Source organism: Dermochelys coriacea, chromosome 7, assembly GCF_009764565.3.
Source record: "Dermochelys coriacea isolate rDerCor1 chromosome 7, rDerCor1.pri.v4, whole genome shotgun sequence".
Taxonomy (NCBI): domain Eukaryota; kingdom Metazoa; phylum Chordata; order Testudines; family Dermochelyidae; genus Dermochelys; species Dermochelys coriacea.
Window position 1 is genome coordinate 53,873,444 of NC_050074.1, and position 14,589 is coordinate 53,888,032.

At 42.7% G+C, this 14,589-nt stretch overlaps 1 protein-coding gene across 20 annotated transcripts in view; it reads right to left on the reverse strand.

The window, feature by feature from the left end:
* Nucleotides 1-14,589, reverse strand: part of USP54 (ubiquitin specific peptidase 54) — a 250,097-nt gene that overhangs the window by 167,686 nt on the left and 67,822 nt on the right. The window lies entirely within an intron of this gene.

Genomic DNA, 14,589 nt, shown 5'->3' on the forward strand with positions numbered 1-14,589 from the left:
CATTCTACTTCACATTGCCAGAACATAAAAAGCTTCCTTGGAGGAGCCACAGCAAAATTCATTTTCAGCTGAAATGCAGGTCAAATCATTCACTGCTGCTGCATGCCAAGTGATGCACTGAAAGCAGCACAGTTTGTTCTCATCTTTTCTGCTCCTTATTCAAAGGCAAAAATGATGCCTTTCCCTTTTTTATTTTATATGTTAAGTTTTCCAACTCACTTTATTCAACTCCACTTACGCTTTACCCACCTCATCCCCCCTTGTGCCTCCCATCTTTCAACATGCCTTTTCTTGCTCTGACCCCCACAACATACAACACACTGCCTAGGATCTCACTAAACATTATTTGTGCATTTCGGCAAAGTATAATTATTCAAGACTGCTGGAAGGTAAAGTGCTTCCTGTTAACTCCAGATACTGTACAAACCACCAGAAAGTTATACAATGCTTATAATACTTGTGGCACCTTAGAGACTAACAAATTTATTTGAGCATAAGCTTTCGTAAGCTGCAGCTCACTTCCTTGGATGCAGCTGTAGCTCACAAAAGCTTATGCTCAAATAAATTTGTTAGTCTCTAAGGTGCCACAAGTATTCCTTTTCTTTTTGCGAAAACAGACTAACATGGCTGCTACTCTGAAACCAATGCTTATAGTGATACAGTGTCTGACCCAATCAATGATATATTCCTGGGGTTCTTCCCAACTGTGAGACAGTAACTATTAAGGGGAGGAAGAGCGGTAATACAGTGGGAGTTTGTAAGAAGTTTAACATTACTCATTCAAGGCACCACCTACATACTATGGTCATTTTCTAAAGTTTTCCCCACTGTTGCCTACTCTGGTTCAGTTCCACCAATGTGTGGTGTTTAGATGCTGCTTCTAATTATTAGAACTGGAAGCACTGGCTCTTGGGAGTCTGAAAGGACAAGAAACAGGAAGGAGTGGGGTGAAGTTGGAGGCGGCGGAATGAGAGCTACCAAGGGTGCAGCAACAGCTTGGTAAAGAGGTTTCCACTTTGAAAATAAAGTCCTGTTGAAGTTTGTTAGTACCTTGCCTGGTTGCTGCAACATTTTGGTGACGATGATGGATCTTCTGCCTCTGAACCCACCTGCACCCTTTCTGCAAAGCCCAAGTGAGCATTCAATAGCTTTTAATGCCTGGATCCACATGTTTGAGACTTATCTGCTTGCAATCAATGCTACAGAGATTTCTGAAGTAAGAAGGAGTGCTCTGCTAATCCACTGCCTTGGAGCAGAAGGGCAGAATATATTTTACACTTTTCCCCTTACAGATGATAAATATGAGTCTGCACTCACTGCATTAAAAAAAATTTGTGCGCCAAAAAGTGAATGTAGTAGCTAATCACTACAGATTTCGCCAGCGTGAGCAGAAAACAGGGGAGACTATAATGCAGTATATTGCTTCCCTGAAGAGTCTGATTGTAACTTGTGACTTGGGAATATGGCAGATGAGATGATTAGAGACCAGCTCATTGAGAAAACAACCATGCTTCATGTAAGAGAACGTTTACTTCTAGAACCACAACTTACACTAGAAAAAGCAATAACCATTGCTACTCAGATTGAGTCAGCTACAGCTGAAGCCAAAATAATGAGCACGGATACAGGAGGCACAGTCCAGGCTGTGACTCCTTTGCAGAAAAAGTTCACTGTCGCTGCAAACAAACGATTACAAGAGAAAAACTAATGAAAAATCAACGAATCAGCAAATTCAAAATACAGTAAAAGCATGCTTTTGCTGTGGATCCCCACAACACTTTGCAAGCTACGCAGGATGTCCGGCAAAAGTAGCTCAGTGCAATCATTGCAAAAAGATTGGGCATTTTGAGAAAGTATGTCGCAGCAGCCAATTCGATCAACAGGTGCATGCAGTTACAATACCAAATGTTACTGTGCTGAGCGTGGACAAAATCATTACTGCACATATTCTAGAACAGATAAAGTGCACTGTAAATGTTTCTGCCATACCCTCAGGCAAATCACACTCTATTCAGCTAACGTTGGACACTGGCTCAGCAGTATCTATACTACCCGATTCCATCTATCTGCACTACTTTGAAGATGTGCCTCTAACTGAACCCAAACGTCATTTGGTGTGCTATTTGAAAAACCATATTCCAGTACATGGCTGCCTGCCAGCAATAGTTACTTTCGGTGATTGCTATGTAACTGCGGAGTTCTACATTGTCCACAAAGGCACTCCTATCCTTGGCAGAGATTGGCTGCTTTAAATCTCAGGGTAGTTAATGGACGAATTGATCTTCCTCAGCAAAGCACTCTTGTGGTACACACACCAGTTTCAGCTGGGACCCAACACCAGGTTGAGAAGAAACTCGGCTGTGCTTATGGGTTTCTGCATAACGTTAAAATGCGGAATAATGTGATGCCTGTACGACAGAAGTTACGGCGCTTACCATTTTCAGTCAGGGAAGCTGTTTCAGAGGAACTTAGAATACTTGTTCAAAAGGACATTTTTAAAAAGAGATTGAGTTTAAAAAGAGAATGGGTTTCACCTATATAGTGATGCAGAAGAAGGGTGGAGGCATTTGCCTTTGTGTGGACTTAAGGGAGCCAAATAAAGCTATTGTGATGGACAGCCATCCTCTTCCTCACATAGAAGTATTTGCAGAACTCCGTGGAGCAAAGATGTTTTCTACTCTTGATTTGCAGAGCGCATACCACCAGCTTATGTTGTTTGAAGATAGCAGAGACCACACAGCATTTATTACACGAGGGACTATTTTGTTTTAAACGTGTTCCATACGGTCTCACATCTGCCCCAAGTGCCTTTCAAAAAAATGATGTCATTGATTCTGAAGAATCAACAGGGAGTTCAGTGCTATCTAGATGATATTATCGTGTTTGGAAATACTTCTGAGGAGCATGACAATAACCTGCAGTCTGTACTAAACTGCATCAGCAAAGCAGGCCTCAAGCTCAATAGGTCCAAATGCAAATTTAGACAAACTGAACTCTCCTTTCTGGGGCATACAATTTCACAGGCTGGACTAAAACCTGATCCAGATCATATCCTGGCAATTTCAAATGCTCCTCCTCCAACAGATTTGCAAACCTTACGTTCCTTCTTGATCTTACCTCCTGGTATGCAAAATTCATTCCCAATTATGCTTCTGTCATTGAACCGTTACGAGAATTACTACGGAGAAGTTCAAGCTTAGTGTGGACAACGGATGCACAAGCTAGTTGTGAAACGGTGAAAGACTTGATTGTACATAGTCCAGTACTTGCACTATTCAGTCCTGCGTTGCCCACAATTGTAACTACTGATGCTTCTGATTATGGACTTGGGGCTATCCTCACACAACTTCATGAGGACAACACAGAGAGGACTGCTGCATTTGCTTCAGGGACACTAAGTAATGCTGAGAGGAAATATTCTACAGTCGAAAAAGAAGCACTTGCTTGTGTCTGGGCTACTGAAAAATGAAGAACTTACCTGTGGGGCCACACGTTCAAGTTGCACACAGACCACAGCCCTTTGATGACATTGCTCACCATGAAAGGACTGGGAAAAGCAGGATATCGTATTGCTAGATGGTCTGCAAAACTACTCTCTTTCAATTATGAACTGGAATATAAGCCTGGAAACCAAAATGAGGTCGCTGATTGCCTTTTTCGCCTGCCTTTGCCTTTACCAGATGGTCCACCGGAGGATGAGGATATAGGAGTTGTGCTTATTACAAGCACTCTTACTGCAGTTACAAAAGAACAATTTCAAGCTGCTTGTTCAGCTTGTCCAATTCAACAAAAACTATGAGAATTTCTGACAAAGAGATGGCCCAGTAACCCTAAAAACCTTGACCCAGTTTTGCTACCTTATTTTAGAGTTTGGGATGAACTTCCTTTGCTTGATGGCTGTGTGCCAGAAGAATTACAGTCAAAACTCATTCACCTGGCATACGATACTCATCGAAGAATTGTCAGAACCAAACAATGACTACAGGATCTATATTGGTGGCCAGGGATGGACTCTCAAACTGAAGCACTCATAAAATCCTGTGTCACTTGCCAACTGCATGATAAGACAGCAGTGACATGTACCCCTCCATTACAGCCTGTTCTTCTTCCTAAATCTGCATGGGAAAAAGTGACGATTGACATTGTAGGACCCTTTGATACTGCTCCAAGTGACTGTCGTTATGCCATCACTTTAATAGACTATTTCAGTAAATGGCCTGAGGTAGCGTTTACATCGCAAATCTCTTCTGCTACAGTAATTAAGTTCCTTTCTTCACTTTTTAGCAGGGAAGGTAACCCCAAAGAACTGGTTTCAGATAATGGTAATCAATTTACTTCCCTGGAGCTTGAGACTTTTCTAGCAGAGAGAACATTTTACACAGAAGGTCATCCCTATATTACCCTCAAGCCAAAGGGGAAATGGAACAGTTTAACAGAAGTTTGAAAGAAAGTTTCCAAAAGGCTAAAATGGAAGGGCAATTGTGGAGAACCTTCACTACTGATTTCTTGCAAGCATACCGGGCTACATGACATGCCACAGCGCAAAGATCACCCACAGAGTTACTGCATGGGAAACAGTTGAATACTAAACTGAACATTACTTGGATTGTTAAAGGCACGATCTAATGCCCCAAACGAGGATGTGGAGGATGTGGGAGAAAAACAGTTGAACAGAACCAAGCAAAGGCTAAGGCTTTCACAGACAATCAGTGGGGTGCTAACGAACCAAAGTTTGAGTGTGGTTCCTTCATTAGAATACGAAAACCTGGAATTTTACGCAAAAGGGACCCTAAATTCACAGCTCCTCTTAAAATCATAGAGAAGAAAGGACCTTACACCTATCGACTTTCTGATAGGTGGGTATGGAATGCTTCTTATCTTACACTTGCCTATGCACCAAGAGGAGATTATGCCAACACTCAGTCTTCACTGGATGACTTCACTGTAGCATCAACACAACAAGACATTGCACTATAACCGGGCTTGAGAGATGGCCTGTCAGACCCAGACGACCACCTGTCTGGACTAGAGACTGTGTTATGTAGTATCTATAGTGTTTTCAGTGTAATATTTCTGCCAACAGTATAGTGTCTTGTTTCATATTTGTTCCTGTGATTAGAACAACGTTTATTTTAATTGGGAAAGTTTCTTAAAAGAGGGAGGGAATATGGTGTTTAGATGCTGCTTGTAATTATTAGAACTGGGAGCACTGACTATTGGGAGTCTGAAAGGACAGGAAACAGGAAGGCGGGGGGAGGAGTTGAGAGACTGGGAGAAAGCTACAGAGGGTGCAGCAGCAGCTTGGTAAAGAGGTTTCCACTTTATTTTTAAAGTCCTGTTGAAGTTTGTTAGTACCTTGCCTGGTTGCTACAACACAACGTTAACCATTTTGGGAGGCCCACTGTAAAATAACTGCTCCTGGTGTTTATAACATCATGTTGTTTACAAGTGCTCTGAGCAGAATTACATGCCACAATACTAAATATGCAGCCACTTACAAAAGGCTCCCAATGTTAATCACAGAGTTGGTGTTGAATCAGTGTAAGTTTTCTTAGCCTAGACAGAGCCTTAGTGAGAGGAGACAGTTTAATGGTCAAGATATCCAGGCTGGAATACCTAAACTCCTCTCAAACCACAGGCCAACCCTGCCTTTCATCCTTTTGAGGTAGATACAGTTCAGGTTTTCTGACCAAGGGCCTCTTTCAGAACACACAGGACTTGATTTTCAAGGTCTTCTCTTACATATTAAAAAAAAAAAAAAAAAAATCATGGCATTTTTAATAGCAAGTGGGCTTTGTCTCAGTATGCTGGACAATATTTCTCTCAGTGCCTCCAATAATGCACTGATTGCCTCCTGTTCTCCACTCCTCAAATCACTGTATTTAAATAGTGCTATTTGTATACAGAATTTGGAAAGTGATTTCGACAAATAAGACACCACGTACTATCATGAGAGTGGCTTTGTAAGTGTACTCAGAATATTAAAATCTCTATTTTAAAATAATCCATTAAAATGTCAGCTTGCATACCTGCCCTGTAGTGCCTCCTGATGACCTAATCTGGAACCACAAAAGGCACTTCCTACCCATTTCCCGTCTCTCAGGGCCCCTTAAGAAGGCTACGGAAACCAAAACCGTGTAAGAGAAGACTGCCTGCTGGGCTTCTACTTTATTAAATTTAAATAAACTTAAAATAAAATCTCTCTTCTCATGGGTTCTGGGGTTGTACATGCCCCCTCCTTGGGGTCTGTGATTCTCAGAGCAGACATCTCTAGTCTGTAGTCTCTCCCCTTGGCTCAGGGGTAGCACAGTTCTCCTTAAGACCTGGGGTTCTCAGTTCTGATCCCTCCAGCCTGTGGTATCTCCCCTTGGTTCAGGGGTTGCATAGGCCAATGTTTCTCAACCAGAGGTATGTGTACCCCTGGGGATATGCAGAGGTCTTCCAGATGATACCTCAACCCATCTAGATATTAGCCTAGTTTTACAGCAGGCTACAGGAAAAGCACTAGCAAAGTTAGTATAAACCTGCCAGGGGAGTGCGGGGGTGGGGGGGGAGGAGTCAATTTATTTTATAATTATATGGTAAAAATGAGAAAGTAAGCAATGTTACAGCACACTATTACTGAATCACTATTTGTACGCCTGATTTTTTAAGGTAGTAGTTTTTAAGTCAGGTGAAATTTGGGGTACGCAAGACAAATCAACCTCCTGAAAGGAGTACAGTAGTCTGGAAAGGTGGAGAATGACTGGCATAGGCTTCCTGCTTGGAGCTGGTGGTCTGTTGAAGCTTCTCCCTGAGCACCTCTCTTCAACTGAAAAAACAACAACAAGGAGTCCTTGTGGCATCTTGGAGACTAACAAATTTATTTGGGCATAAGCTTTCGTGGGCTAGAACCCACTTCATCAGATGCATGGGAGTGGAAAATACAGGAGCAGGTATAAATACATGAGATGCGACTTGCCTTACCAAGTGTGAGGTCAGTCTACCGAGACAATTCAATTAACAACAGGATACCAAGGGAAGAAAAATAACTTTTGAAGTGGTAATGAGAGTGGCCCATTTCAGACAGTTGACAAGAAGGTGTGAGTAACAGTAAGGGGGAATTAGTACTGGGAAAATTAGGTTTAGGTTTTGTAATGACCCAACCACTCCCAGTCCTTATTCAGGCCCAATCCGATGGTGTCCAGTTTTCAAAAATTAATTCCAGTTCTGCAGTTTCACGTTGGAGTCTGTTTTTGAAGGTTTTTTTTTATTGAAGAATGGCCACTTTTAGGTCTGTTGTTGAGTTACCAAGGAGACTGAAGTGTTCTCCTACTGCTTTTTGAATGTTATGATTCCTGATGTCATATTTGTGTCCATTTATTCTTTTGCGTAGCGACTGTCCCATTTGGCCAATGTACATGGCAGAGGAGCACTGCTGGCACATGATGGCATATATTAGATTGGTAGATGTGCAGGTGAACGAGCCCCTGATGGTGTGGCTGATGTGGTTAGGTCCTATGATGGTGTCCCTTGAATAAATATGTGGACAGAGTTGGCATTGGGGTTTGTTGCAGGGTTTAGTTCCTGGGTTGGTGTTTTTGCTGTGTAGTGTGTAGCTGCTGGTGAATATTTGCTTCAGGTTGGGGGGCTCTCTGTAAGCGAGGACTGGTCTGTCCCCCAGGGTCTGAGAGAGTGAGGGATTGTCCTTCAGGATAGGTTTAGATCCTTGATGATGCACTGGAGAGGTTTTAGTTGGGGGCTGTAGGTAACGGCTAGTGGCGTTCTGTTACTTTCTTTGTTGGGCCTGTCTTGTAGTTGGTGACTTCTGGGTACCCTTCTGGCTCTGTCCATCTGTTTCTTCACTTCACCGGATGGGTATCGTAGTTTTAAGAACGCTTGATAGAGATCCTGTAGGTGTTTGTCTCTGTCTGAGGGAGCGGAGCAAATGCTTCAACTGAGCCCTGATGGCTTTTGTCACATTCAGGTGCTCATTATTCAATTAACTGTCTAGATAGGCTCTTTCTCCTTCAATTAGCTCAGCATGGGTAGCCTGGGATCAGACTCCCCTTAAAGGGGCCAGCAACCCCATGACATTCTCTGAGCACTCTCTCCATTTTTCTATAATTTTACCTCCAATTAAAAAAAAAAAGTTGGAACACTACCACAGACAGCATATATTACTGTAGCATATTGACTGAACAGGGATTCCAAAGAGCAGTGATTCCTGGACTCCCTATTGCACAATGGCTGTGAATTTCACCTCAGCAATGCAGTGTCCACTCCAGCCTCTGCAGTCCAGAAGTCTCAAGGTCATCTATACACTCACTTACTTCTCTGAAAATTACAGTATATTATTTGTGTGTCAAGCAATTCATTGACTATCATCCCATGTCTGCTTCCTCCAGAATGACACACCAAAATATGACACAGCATATACCTTACAATTACCTGGATTGTACCACCTATGCTTTACAAGTGTAAGAGATTCAGAATCTGGATTGGGTCAAACTAAACAGTTATTACTGTTTTGTTCCCTAGCCAAAATCAATTGTCCTCCTAGCCTGTTTAGTGATCTTTACTATAAAAATTATATGCCTGGAGCAAAAGACCATTTCATCATCACTGAAATCATTTCTACACAGCTGGACAAATATCAGTACACACTGGAGGAAGAGGGGAAAAAAAATGAAATAATTCAAATTTAACCCATTCTGAACGACAGTTAGGGCTATGAATCAGAGTACATCCCTAATGCTAATTATCCCTCTTATTTAGGATCAGACGATCTTGCTGACAAGATTTTATTACAGTACACTCAGTCATGAAACCCACTGGCTTCATGATTAGAGAGAGGAGATTGTATGCCCACATCTACACTGAGAATTTCAGCAATTCCCCCAGACCACTTCTCTAGCACCTGTGTATCTCTTCCAGTACTTGAAGTGGTGCAACCATAGACAGCCTTCCAAAGTTATCACCATGTCATCTAACCAGTTGTGCAACTTTGAGCAAGTCACTTCACCATTATGTGCCTCAGTCTCCCGACCTGTAAAATGGGGATAGTGATACTTCTTCCTCTGTATGGCACTTTCTCATTTGAAGATTTCAGTACTACAAATTGCGTTTATCTTTTCTTATTGTAATGCCTTCTTCAATGTTTGAAAGTAACATTTATTCCCATCTTAATACTTCAAGTGTTATTCTTCATAATTTCACAACCATGGTTTCCCCTTATTGATTTTTATTCTGGACAAGTTCCCTTTTGTTTACGTCTTGGAGCGTGCCCCAATGTCAATCAGCACACGTTAAGAATGGAGCAGAGATCACTGGTTTGTTAGACTGAATGATTCAGAGAGGAAGGCAAGAGATAGCATTTGGCATATGTCATGATTACAGCGTGAGCTGTGTCTTATAAACCCCTTTTCAGTGCCTCTTGAATGTACCACTCAGTGACAGGTTTCAGTACCTTCACCCTGCCTTGCGGGGAACCCTGCAATTCTATAACATTTAGACTTGACCCCTGGGTTGCAGCTCTCCTGTTTTCCAACTATAACAACTCGAAAGGCCCAACTGTATTTGGCACCTGCAAGAAACTTCCCTTCAGGAGCCCATGACTAGGGGCTGATTAAAGAGACTCCCAACAACTTCTTCAAAACAAAGGTATTGTTTATACTCCCCAAAACACATAGCAAACAGAGAAAATAGTTAAAACAACAAAAGCCTCTCGTATCTGACCTTACTGAAACAGTCTTTCTTTATACATTTTAGTAAATTCCACTTAATCCAGGTACCCCCACCTTTGGTCAAGGAGAGAAAGAGAGACATATCAATGCTGCAATTTCTGTCTCTCTCAGGGTACGTCTACACTACGAAATTAGGGCAAATTTATAGAAGTCGGTTTTCTAGAAAGCATTTTTATAGTCGATTGTGTGTGTCCCCACACAAATGCTTTAAGTGCACATAGTCGGTGGAGTGCATCCACAGTACTGAGGCAACCGTCGACTTCTGGAGCGTTGCACTGTGGGTAGCTATCCCACAGTTCCCGCAGTCTCCACGCCCATTTGAATTCTGGGTAGAAATCCCAGTGCCTGATGGGGCTAAAACATTGTCGCGGGTGGTTCTGGGTACATATCGTCAGGCCCCCCCCCTTCCCTCCTTCCTTCCATTAAAGCAAGGACAGACAATCGTTTTGCGCCTTTTTTCTTGAGTTACCTGTACAGATGCCATACCACAGCAACCATGGAACCTGCTCAGCTAACCATCACCGTATATCTCCTGGGTGCTGGCAGACGCGGTACTGCATTGTTACACAGCAGCAGTTTATTGCCTTTTGGCAGCAGACAGTGCAGTATGACTGGTAACTGTCATCGACGTAGTCCTGGGTGCTCTTTTAACCGACCTCTATGAGGTCGGGGCGCCTAGGGAAACATGGGAGTGACTCAGCCACTTAAAAGGTCATTTGCCTTTTAAGTTTCATCTCATGGCGATTGAGTCAACAGCCAGCAGAAGACGATGGCCAGTAATCATACTGCACCGTCTTCTGCCGAGCACCCAGGAGATGACGACAGCTAGCGGTCGTACTGCATAGGCTGCTGCCAGCAAGATGTATAAAGATAGATGAAGTGAATCAAAACAAGAACTAGACCAGATTTGTTTTGTATTCATTTTCTCCTCCCTCCCTCCCTCTGTGAAATCAACGGCCAACTAAACGCAATTTTGAGTTGTATCCTTGAGGGGGCCATTCAGTTTCTCGCAAAGCCACTCCTTTTGTTGATTTTAATTCCCTATAAGCCAACCCTGTAAGCCATGTCGTCAGTCACCCCTCCCTCCGTCAGGGCAACGGCAGACAATCGTTCCGCACCTTTTTCTGTGCAGACGGCATACCACAGCAAGCATGGAGCCCGCTCAGATCACTTTGGCAGTTAGGAGCACATTAAATACCACATGCATTATCCAACAGTATATGCAGCACCAGAACCTGCCGAAGCGAAACCGGACGAGTAGACGACATCAGCACGGTGATGACAGTGATTAGGACACGGACACAGACTTCTCTCAAAGCACGGGCCCTGGCAATGTGGGCATTATGGTGCTAATGGGGCAGGTTCATTGGTGGAACGCCAATTCTGGGATCGGGAAACAAGCACAGAGTGGTGGGACTGCATAGTGTTGCAGGTCTGGGACGATTTCCAGTGGCTGCAAAGCTTTCGCATGTGTAAGGGCACTTTCATGGAACCTTGTGACTTGCTTTCCCCTGCCCTGAGGCACAATAATAACAAGGTGAGAGCAGCCCTCACCATTGAGAAGCGCATGGCAAAAACCCTGTGGAAACTTGCAATGCCAGACAGCTACCGGTCAGTTGAGAATCAATTTGGAGTGGGCAAATCTACTGTGGGGGCTGACTTTAACTTCCCAGATATAGACTGGAGGACCAGTGCTAGTAATAATAATAGGGCTCAGATTTTCCTAGATGCGATAGCTGATGGATTCCTTCATCAAGTAGTTGCTGAACCGACTAGAGGGGATGCCATTTTAGATTTAATTTTGGTGAGTAGCGAGGACCTCATAGAAGAAATGGTTGTAGGGAACAATCTTGGCTCAAGTGATCATGAGCTAATTCAGTTCAAACTAAATGGAAGGATTAACAAAAATAAATCTGCAACTAGGGTTTTTGATTTCAAAAGGGCTGACTTTCAAAAATTAATTAGGAAATTAGTTAGGGAAGTGGATTGGACTGAAGAATTTATGGATCTAAAAGGTAGAGGAGGCCTGGGATTACTTTAAATCAAAGCTGCAGAAGCTATCAGAAGCAATTGTAGACCAAGCTGGATGAGCAAGCATCTTACAGAGGTGATTAAGAAGAAGCAGAAAGCATACATGGAGTGGAAGATGGGAGGGATCAGCAAGGAAAGCTACCTAATTGAGGTCAGAACATGTAGGGATAAAGTGAGACAGGCTAAAAGTTGAGTAGAGTTGGACCTTGCAAAGGGAATTAAAACCAATAGTAAAAGGTTCTATAGCCATATAAATAAGAAGAAAACTAAGAAAGAAGAAGTGGGGCCGCTTAACACTGAGGATGGAGTGGAGGTTAAACATAATCTAGGCATGGCCCAATATCTAAACAAATACTTTGCCTCAGTCTTTAATAAGGCTAAAGAGGATCTTAGGGATAATGGTAGCATGACAAACGGGAATGAGGATATGGAGGTATATATTACCATATCTGAGGTAGAAGTGAAACCGAAACAGCTTAATGGGACTAAATCGGGGGGCCCAGATAATCTTCATCCAAGAATATTAAAGGAATTGGCACCTGAAATTGCAAGCCCATTAGCAAGAATTTTTAATGAATCTGTAAACTCAGGAATAGTACCGAATGATTGGAGAATTGCTAATATAGTTCCTATTTTTAAGAAAGGAAAAAAAAGTGATCCGGGTAACTACAGGCCAGTTAGTTTGACATCTGTAGTATGCAAGGTCCTGGAAAAAATTTTGAGGGAGAAATTAGTTAAGGACATTGAAGTCAATGGTAAATGGGACAAAATACAACATGGTTTTACAAAAGGTAGATCGTGCCAAACCAACCTAACCTAACCTTTTTTGAAAAAGTAACAGATTTTTTAGATAAAGGAAATGCAGTGGATCTAATTTACCTAGATTTCAGTAAGGCATTTGATACCGTGCCACATGGGGAATTATTAGTTAAATTGGAGAAGATGGGGATCAATATGAACATCAAAAGGTGGATAAGGAATTGGTTAAAGGGGAGACTGCAACGGGTCCTACTGAAAGGCGAACTGTCAGGTTGGAGGGAGGTTACCAGTGGAGTTCCTCAGGGATCGGTTTTGGGACCAATCTTATTTAATCTTTTTATTACTGACCTTGGCACAAAAAGTGGGAGAGTGCTAATAAAGTTTGCAGATGATACAAAGCTGGGAGGTATTGCCAATTCAGAGAAGGATCGGGATATTATACAGAAGGATCTGGATGACCTTGTAAACTGGAGTAATAGTAATAGGATGAAATTTAATAGTGAGAAGTGTAAGGTTATGCATTTAGGGATTAATAACAAGAATTTTAGTTATAAGTTGGGGACGCATCAATTAGAAGTAACGGAGGAGGAGAAGGACCTTGGAGTATTGGTTGATCATAGGATGACTATGAGCTGCCAATGTGATATGGCTGTGAAAAAAGCTAATGCGGTTTTGGGATGCATCAGGAGAGGCATTTCCAGTAGAAATAAGGAGGTGTTAGTACCATTATACAAGGCACTGGTGAGACCTCACCTAGAATACTGTGTGCAGTTCTGGTCTCCCATGTTTAAGAAGGATGAATTCTTAAATGGAACAGGTACAGAGAAGGGCTACTAGGATGATCCGAGGAATGGAAAACTTGTCTTATGAAAGGAAACTCAAGGAGCTTGGCTTGTTTAGCCTAACTAAAAGAAGGTTGAGGGGAGATAAAATTGCTCTCTATAAATATATCAGAGGGATAAATAGAGGAGAGGGAGAGGAATTATTTCAGCTCAGCACCAATATGGACACAAGAACAAATGGGTATAAACCGGCCACCAGGAAGTTTAGACTTGAAATCAGACAAAGGTTTTTAACCATCAGAGGAGTGAAGTTTTGGAATAGCCTTCCAAGGGAAGCAGTGGGGGCAAAAGATCTATCTGCTTTAAGATTCTACTTGATAAGTTTATGGAGGAGATGGTATGATGGGATAATGGGATTTTGGTAAGTAATTGATCTTTAAATATTCAGGGTAAATAGGCCTAATCCCCTGAGATGGGATATTAGATGGATGGGATCTGAGTTACCCAGGAAAGAATTTTCTGTAGTATCTGGCTGGTGAATCTTGCCCATATGCTCAGTGTTTAGCTGATTGCCATATTTGGGGTCGGGAAGGAATTTTCCTCCAGGGCAGATTGGAGAGGCTCTGGAGGTTTTTCACCTTCCTCTGTAGCATGGGGCATGGTTGACTTGAGGGAGGCTTCTCTGCTCCTTGAAGTCTTTAAACCATGATTTAAGGACTTCAATAGCTCAGACATAGGTGAGATTTTTCATAGGAGTGGGTGAGTGAGATTCTGTGGCCTGTGCTGTGCAGGAGGTCGGACTAGATGATCAGAATGGTCTCTTCTGACCTTAGTATCTATGAATCTATGTGATGCAAGTAGCCAACGCAATCACAGATCTGCTGATATCAAGGGTAATGACCCTGGGAAATGTGCAGGACATACTGGATGGCTTTGCTGCAATGGGATTCCCTAACTGTGGTGGGGCCATAGACGGAACCCATATCCCTATCTTGGCACCAGAGCATCAAGCCGGCGAGTACATAAACCGTAAGGGGTACTTTTCAATAGTGCTGCAAGCACTGGTGGATCACAAGGGACGTTTCACCAACATCAACATGAGATGGCTAGGAAAGGTACCTGACGCTCGCATCTTCAGGAACTCTGGTCTGTTTCAAAAGCTGCAGGAAGGGACTTTCTTCCCAGACCAGAAAATAACCATTGGGGATGTTGAAATGCCTATAGTTATCCTTGGGGACTAAGCCTACCCCTTAATGCCATGGCTCATGAAGCCATACACAGGCAGCCTGGAC